This window comes from Schistosoma haematobium, chromosome ZW (assembly GCF_000699445.3).
Source record: "Schistosoma haematobium chromosome ZW, whole genome shotgun sequence".
Classification (NCBI taxonomy): domain Eukaryota; kingdom Metazoa; phylum Platyhelminthes; class Trematoda; order Strigeidida; family Schistosomatidae; genus Schistosoma; species Schistosoma haematobium.
In genome coordinates this window covers 41,127,801-41,137,454 of record NC_067195.1, presented here as the reverse complement: position 1 = coordinate 41,137,454, position 9,654 = coordinate 41,127,801, and positions in this window count along the sequence as shown.

The following is a 9,654-nucleotide window of genomic DNA, read 5'->3' as shown; positions in this document are numbered from 1 at the left end:
AAAAAACCGGGATGATTTTAGTTGATCGTTAATCTGACTCTGGTTCTGAAGAACGAATATAAAACACCGTGGACAAATATATTCCATTTTATTTCGTGTACTACCTCTGAGCTAACTACGTTTATGGATTGACGGTAATAAGCAGCCAAGCACGGATAAAGTTAGATTGGTATGATTCATACAGGTGTTTATGTAGACAAACATTGAAATGAGAAACCAGAAAACCGAAGCAAAGAGGAAAAAGCAAACGTGATATTTCGCCTACACTACTTATTATAGACGATAATGTGGCTCAAAAATATTGCAATTTATGTAACAGAGACACTGGAGAAAACAATCAGCAACAGACACAAACAAGGTTAGAAATAAAAGGACACATATGTGTACCGAAGATCACGATTATCTATGGAAACCACATGGCTATTATTAAAGGCAAAAACGACCCAATAGTCAAATGCTTTATGACTTGGTAACGTATGCTAATAAGCTTTGATGGGGCTCAAATGTAATGACACTGAACGCAGCAAGGTAATTATTGCAATCAAGTTATTAAATAACTTACGCCCATTACCCCTCATTGAAAAGCATGGGTCGCTCATCACGATTCTCCATCAAACTCTGTCATAGGTAATCCTTTCCAGTTGTTCACAGCCGATATTCATCCTTTTCATGTCTCTTCCCGATTCCCGACCCAACATGTTCTTCGGTCTCCCTCTTCTCCTTTTCCCCTCAGCATTCCAAGTTAATGCTTGCTCCATGATGCACATTGGTGATTTCCTCAATACATGTTTCATCCACTCACAACATCTTCTCCTAGTTTCCCCTTCAACCGGCAGTTTATATATACTCTCCCACAGTAGGTTGTTGCTGGTGGCATCCGGTCAATGGATATTGAGTATCTCGAGTAGACAATTCTTTTGAAATACTTGTGCATTTTGATGATGGTCGTAGAAGTTCTCCACGTCTCAGCTCCATACAGCAGAACTGTCTTGACTTTCGTATTCAGGATTCTCAATTTGATGTCGACTGACAGTTGTTTTGAGCTCCATATGTTTCCTTGAATTGTAGGAATGCGACCCTTGCTTTGTCAATCCTTGCCTTTATATCTGCATCAGATCCTCCTTGTTCATCAATGATGCTGTTCAGTTACGTGTTCTACCCAGCTGTTCCTCTGTCCTTGAGTCTCAGTGATTGTCCCGTTTTCATTGTCCTTAACTGGTCTCTCTGATTTACTACGTTGTCCTGCTAGTTTCTTCGTTGTGCAATATAGTTATTATTATTATTATTATTATTCACAAACATCTTATGGGTACATAAGTGTTGTGAAGAAACCATTTCAGGTTTCTTCAGAAAATGCAATAATACACAATTTTCAATAATGTTAGCATTATACTTGCCATATTTAAAAAAAAATTGAGAATAATAATAGTAGAATATTAATAATAATAAATGGGGTCTTTGTAATTGAGAAGAATATTGAATTGAGTTTAAAGAAGGAAATGGAGAAAATAAGGGAATAGAAATAAAGGAGACGTGAAATACGCAAGCTTTTTCTGGCGGTACTAGTGTCGCCTATAGCCATTTTGTTGATTGCACATGAATCCACAAATTTGTCACCATTCTTGTTCCTTTCTCCCAGTCCATTTTGTCCTATGACATCTTCATATCCGGTGTTGTCTATTCTAACATTGGTGTTTAGGCCTCCCATCAGGATGGTCAGATCTTTTCCAGGGCACTTTGCTATGGTCGATTTCAGCCTCTCGTCAAACTGATCTTTATCCTTAATGGTTCGCAAAGTTTTCAGTGCAATGTGTTTACATCTCAGTGGAAATAAGGTCGCGTTTGATCAGTTACAAAGCTACGGAATAGTTCGGATTTCTTGCTTGTTGGGAACGGTTATCCAAACAACTGCAGTGAGATTATTGATCACTTTTGTCGCGACTACTCCTATTGATTTTCAAGCAGCTAAAACGTCTTTACAATTATTCTTTTCTTGAATATTACACAGATGTACCGTTTGAAATATTTTATCAAATTAAAACTGGCAAAGTTGAACGAGAATTCTGTCACTAGATATGTTTTGGTACGAATGACTTCGATCGTAAACTTATAGTCTATTCGCTGTTTCCACAAGTAAAGTCTTATACTAATACAGGCTTAAATAATAATTAATTGTTAGATAACGATATATTACGCGACACATGCCAGTTTACAGTGATGGCCTAAGTGTTGCAAACTTTAAAAGATTTATGGCCATGAGTTATTGGGTTAGGTTGATGCACCGCAGGGCACATCGGACATGAAAACAAAGGAATACACTTTCGTGCACTTGAATATATATTATGTCAGAAAAACTCAAACGTGTAGTGTCGAATTTGGCGCTTTGCAGGGTCTGCGTTAGGACGAAAAACTGACTTTAGGGAATCAATGCAAGTGAAGTCCAGAGTTATTGATAGCGAGAAATATAGCCGTAAACTTATAACTGTTCAGTTAAAAACGTCATTTTCAAAGTATTTTTCGTAAATTTACGACAGTATTTTCCAGGTGACAAACTTAATAAGCTTCCAGTGAAAATAAGCATAAATTTTTCCGAATTATAGGAGGTATTCATTAAGGTGTAGGACAAAGTCATACGCACCACTTTTGTGTTTTTAGTGGTGCGTCACAACTGTGCTGAAAAAAAATGAAGAAAGGAGAAAAGAACGTGTAGCATGACAGGTAATCTTTGAGACTGATGAAGTTAAGTCATTTTGATGTAAAAACTATCGGGTGATTGCCTGAACTAAATTCTTTTTAATAGATAAGTCATTCGAAAGAACTAAAAAGTCTACCATAATGTAAAGATTTAGAAAATGGTGAGAGAAATATGGTGTTCGGAAAGACAAATGACATTTTGCTTACCTCATTACTTACCAGTACTTGCTTGTTTGTTGTCAACGATTGCTCAAAAACATGTTAAACTCACGTGAAATAAAGGCGCTAAGAGTGGACGAATAAAAGTATGTAACGAATATCGTCGACATCAGATTTAGAGTGAGCATAATTTGCATTGCTTTTGGATCGTTGTCCAAAGTACACATATTTTGTCTATGATATTTGGTCAAAAACGTACAAACTCACTATCATTGTTGAGTATTATTGGTTATTCTCAGTAGCACTGGCTCTAAATACATTCCAAGATGACAGCTGAATCATTTAAATGCCATGATAAGTTATATAACACTAAAACCTGATGTTGAGAAACGCCAAATGACAAGGGTACAGCAAATGAAGACAGCTTCATAAAATTTCTTTCCAAATTACTCAACTGCAGCGAGCGTACACCGTATATGAGAAACCAAATAGTGGTGGAATTGAGCTGTTTTATGCCGTTTATCGTAAAGACAAACACGAAATAAGGGGATGAGGGATTGGAAGAAACAGTTATTTGATAGTAAAAAGAGCTTTGGGAATATGTATTCCCTAAAATGTTTGTTTTCAGGAAGAGAGGCTTTCTGCATCAATGTATAAAGTGTTTGATCATAATGCTTACCCAGGAGCCTTTGTGCTGTGGTTTTATCATGATCAACAATTTCAGCATGTTTGGAATCGTAGCTGTAAATGAGTACCTGAAAAATATCTATAAGTTTTGAATACTGATGTTGACCACATTAGTTTTCATGGGCACATTTGGCTGAAGCCACTCGGTCACACATCCACATCAACTCACGAATGGGTACGCTGTGCTTCATATCCCTTGCAACTGTTAATCAGTTTAGATCAGACGCTTCTGCACGTATAGACAGTTTTCTGACTTATGATTTAACCGGGTTGGTGTACCTCGATCATAAAGGTGTTACACATGAAAGCGCAGTCAAAATCCAAATACACTTGGAGTCTTTTAAATATTACCAAGACAATTTTTATAAAAATCATCTTACAGTTATCAATCAAACAAGTAACTACCTGTCCACAAAAGAAGATGACGGTATCTACAAAAAAATAAGTGGCAAGGCAAACCTCCTGAAGTCAGGTCAAGATATATCTGACATCACATTCAAGTAGTGAGGAGAGCAAGACAGCCATTGCAACCTCTTATCGCCAAATTCCTCGGATCGAGTGTTCTCAATGATAGTTTACAGTCGCTGCGTAAAATGTTTTATATTGATTGCAAACTAGAATAAACATGAAAGCATGTAGAATTTAGGTCTTAGCCGGTTTTAGTGCCCCTAACTGCGCAACTAACATAATAGACTCAAGCCAGTATAATGTATTTGCCACGATATGACTTACCAGTCCATAAAATCATACGTCGATGTTATGCCACTGTCTATAACGACCCATCCTACGTGACAGTGATTACTACTCCATTACTACTGCCGTTACAGAATTAATTAAAGAAGACGATAGAACAACATACTTCATATAATGAGCAAGAGGCCTAGATTGCCAAGCCATGACATCTCGACTATGTGTTCACGCTTTGTCCTTTTTTGATATTCTTCTAGTTCTTGACAGCTAGTCCAAGTCTTCTCAGTACTTGTTTGTTCAGCTTCAAAGATTGTCTGCTTAAAAAGCAATGTATTTGTAGGCATTCCAGATGTTTATTTGGATAAGCACAACACTTCCTCATTTAATAAATCTTATCATGCAGTAGCCAGTCCATCTTAAATTATACACCTCACCGATAAAACTGATTTAGTTCTGACATCACAAAACGTAATAATTAATTTTAGACCGCAGTAATGCGGAATCTGATATTTAAAATGATTTCTTTTTTAGGTCACTAAGTTTTACAAGAGTCCGGACTAAAATCCATGTCGGAAAACTATCTAAATTTAGCAATAGTATGATAAAGTTTACGGTTCAAAAGTGAACAGCTATACAACTCATTATACCTAAATTTTATTACTTTATTTGTTCTGTTATTTCTGTCACATTGTATTATGACTCTGATGCACTTAAATGCTCATGTTCTGATTTTCACGCAGTATTAGCACGATGTCGCTGTATTATTTATTCACACTACGACCAGTGACCACGTAATACTTTGATTACTAAACATTATTCATGTAAGACTGCAATGATCCGTCAGTCTCGACCATATTATAACTAAAATCTCGACTAAAAGCTCTTGGCACAATCGCATGCTGGGGATCTTAAAAATCAGTAGATTATGACTAAAGCACAAATCACTGGAAGACGATGGACGATCTACAACTGCATTTAGGTTCGTCTTATGTGAATCGACGTAGTCCCCCTTTATTTGGAATATCATCTGGTCCTAGAGATTTACTAGTTAGAAATATTTTACGTTGCTTGAATTTCTTCACAGCGTTGATGCAAATAAGTGTTTTGGTGTAAAGGAAAACACATCAGATTGAACTTGTCTTCACATACCTTTACAGCAGTGTAACGAAGTGTAAATCAAAAACAGCAAACACTCAGAACCATAGCGGATACTCGCGGATACTCCGTAGATGAACATGCTGCATGTAGATGGCTTAATATTAGCTTTACGAACAGCGACAATACGATTTATCTCATACGCTCCAAATTCACCGTTTATTTTGCATATCATGCCTAGGCTAGCCATAATTGTACGACGGAGGTAATAGGGGAAATATATTAAACATGTTGAGATAATTTATTCAAGGTGTTAATTGACACAGATCTACAACAAGCAGGAAGTTAAGCACTGGCAAATACTCAGTCTTAATGAGTGTGTCTCAGTGTTTGTTGTCTGATAAGCGACAGCGAATTGAACTTAAAACGAGTGTAAATGACCAATAAACATTCACACACATCTGGACACATAAAAAGCCCCAGGTGACATTGAATGAGTAGCTGAGGTGAATTTATGTCATGATGATGACCCCAAAGAACCAGATTCCCTTGTCTATATACGATTTGGAAGATTGTGTTGTTTACTGGCACCTAAGCAAGTAGTGTGGGTTTTTTATAACCCAGAAAAATAGTGATGTTTGATGTTTTAAGATAACTGGTGAAAACTCAACCGAAATGAGAAGTAGTCTGCTATATTGATGTCCATTTGGTGTTCTGTTTAGGTTGTTAAGTTTAGTACGGTTTATTTGGTTATGGATAGATTTTCTCGTGGCAAGATTTTTTCGACTACTAATACATATGAATTGTTACCGAAAATTCTTTAAATACGTGAAAATAGTGATAATTAAGCGAATTTCGGGCTGATAACTAACAGTAATTCTTTAACCACGGGCGGATTCATGAGGCTCCTGCTCTAGACTCAATGATTTGATATGCGATAACACGATTATCTACATTCATACATGCCGCTTGATGGTGCATATACGTTAGTCCTAAGTATCAAGTTTGGCATAAGGTTAAAATCAACTTATTTGAAATGTAGTGATTACAAGTTGTTGTGCTTGGTCAAGCGTAATTTCCACAAATAGAGGTGACATGATTTCCCATGTTCTCAGTTAAATAAATGCTCACAAAATGACAAACAGTCAGTGTCGCAAATTTGATTTTGAGGGAGAGCGTAAGTTGTAACCGAGTGGAGTACAGCTCCTAACTCATGTTTATGATAACACGAACTTTTATTAGTGTTCTGGTCAATTAGACAATGACGTTTTCAGTTTGCAGAGGGTTTGCTCGACTTCCGTTATTGATGATTTGCACTGAAGATTGTGTCGATAAACTTTTCATTTCCCTTACTAGGTTCTTCTCTGTTCACTTAATAAAGCAATTGACAGGAAAACATGTCGTAATCATCTGCGTCAAATTAAGGTGAACTAGAGAATTCAACACTATAGAGGGACAACTATCGGCCGACTCATCAACCGAGATTTGTTATTCGTTTCGTCACTTTTATCGTTCATACTGCATGATTGTCAAGTCACAGTAGAGGCATATGGTTTTAAAAATCGTTATAAATTAGCTCGTATACTGTTGATGAGTCTTCAGTGAGTTGAAAACACACAGTGTTGCTTCACACGCTTCGCAATAAATGCGTCTCCGTATATACCGACAAACAAATATGCTAAATCAGCATTGTATGATGGGTTACGCTCTTTGATAGTGAATCATGGTGCATTAATGGATAGTCGTTGATTGCTAAGTTTAACGTTTAGAGCTGAAAAGCTTATTTTGAGTAGAACACATAAAGCACAACATCGAAGTTAAGTAATTACCGTACTTCGGATGTAAACTCCAATGATGCTGCTAAACAACATTGTTATGACACACGCTGACAGTTGTCTTGAATTTCAGTTAGGGTTATATTAGTCTGACAAATGGATGCGTCAATACAGATATACTTGATGATTTATGTTTGGCTTGTGGAAAATTCTTGGGGTCGTTCAAATATTTTCCAACTTGCATAGTATACAAATAAACCGAGAACGAAATTAACATGACATACGTATAATAATAAAGCCGTAACAGTAAACGCGAAGCTGGTGGTAAACACTATTAAAAATGGTAAACATCAGTGTTGCGTGGAAAGTGGAGGTGAGGTGGCCATTTTTAAAGGGTTGATTCACGTGAATTATTATCCAACGTTATTAACATGTTATGTAAGGTAATACAAACTCCTCCTGGAGTCCCTCCGGAGGCTACTGCCGGTCCCAAGCTCGGATAAAGGAGGAGGGTTGGGCATGGGGTTAGCGTCCTCATCCCGTAGAAAACTAACTCACTAAAAAAACGCTAACCAGAAAAAATTATTCAAACCTTTTAAACTCCGCCCCGGGAGTCAGAAGGTCTTCATTTAGAAGAACTATGACGCCTCATGATGAAAACCGAGTTCCTTCGGAAGTTACGAAGCCGATGCCCCTTCTGACAACCAGAGCAACCATTTATTTAGGTACATGGAATGTTCGTACAATGTGGGACACCGGGAGAGCCTCCCAAATTGCTGCAGAAATGAGAAGATACAACCTAGAGGTGCTTGGGATCAGTGAAACACATTGGACACAAGTTGGACAACAACGACTAACTTCAGGATAGCTTCTGTTATACTCCGGCCATGATGAAGAAAGTGCTCCACATACACAAGGAGTTGCATTGATGCTGCCTAAACAAGCACAAAATGCACTTATAGGATGGGAATCTCATGGACCAAGGATCATCAAAGCCTCGTTCAAAACAAAGAAAGAGGGTATCTCAATGAACATCATCCGATGCTATGCGCCTACCAACGACTACAATAAAGACGCTAGAGATCAATTCTACAATAGGCTGCAGTCAATCGTCGAGAAGTGCCCAACAAAGGACCTGACCATTCTGATGGGAGATTTCAACGACAAGGTTGGAACGAACAACACTGGATATGAAGACATCATGGGACGACACGGACTGGGAGAAAGGAACGAAAATGGTGAGAGATTTGCAAACCTATGTGCCTTCAATAAACTGGTCATAAGCGGCACCATATTCCCACATGAACGCATTCACAAAACCACATGGACTTCACCGAATCACACTACGCAGAACCAAAGCGACCATATCTGCATCAGGAGGACGATAGAAGGCGTGAGAACCAAGAGAGGAGCTGATATAGCATCAGATCATCACTTGCTGGTCGCCAAGATGAAATTGAAACTCAAGAAGCACTGGACAATGGGGCGGACAATATCACAAATGTTCAACACGGCCTTTCTTCAGGATACTAACAAACAAAACAAATTCAAGATAGTCCTCAGCAACAAGTTCCAGGCCTTTCATGATCTACTCAATAGAGAAGGAACTACTGTGGAGAGCAACTGGAAGGGGATCAAAGAGGCAATCACTTCAACATGTCGTGAGGTCCTGGGTCACAAGAAGCAACATCACAAGGAATGGACCACTGTTGATACACTGGATAAGATTCAAGAAAGGAGGAACAAGAAGGCAGCAATCAATACCAGCCGAACAAGAGCAGAAAAAGCCAAGGCACAAGCTGAATACACAGAAGTAAACAAACAAGTGAAGAGGAGTATCAAAACCGACAAACGTAAATATGTGGAAGATTTAGCAACGGCGGCGGAAAAGGCTGCAAGAGAAGGAAACATGAGACAATTGTATGACACGACAAAGAAACTCTCTGGAAATCACCATAAACCAGAATGACCAGTAAAAAGCAAGGAAGGTGAGGTAATCATCAATACTGAAGAGCAACAAAGCAGGTGGGTAGAACACTTCAAAGAACTCTTGAATCGACCAGCACCACTGAACCCACTCAACATCGAAGCAGCACCCACGGACCTCCCAATCAATGTTGGCCCACCAACAATTGAAGAAATCAGCATGACCATCAGACAAAACAAGAGTGGCAAAGCAGCAGGACCAGACAACATTCCAGAAGAGGCACTGAAAGCAGACGTAGCGGCAACTGCAAGGATACTCCACATTCTCTTCAGCAGGATTTGGGATGAGGAACAAGTTTCAAAAGACTGGAAAGAAGGACTTCTGATCAAAATACTGAAGAAAGGTGATCTCAGCAAGTGTGATGACTACTGATACATCACTCTTCTCTCAATACCGGGAAAATTCTTCAACAGGGTATTGTTAAACAGGATGAAGGACTGCGTAGACACCCAACTTCGTGACTAACAGGCAGGATTCCGTAAGGATAGATCAAGTACAGACCAAATCGCAACTCTACGGACCATTGTGGAACAATCAATTGAATGGAATTCATCACTCTACATCAAC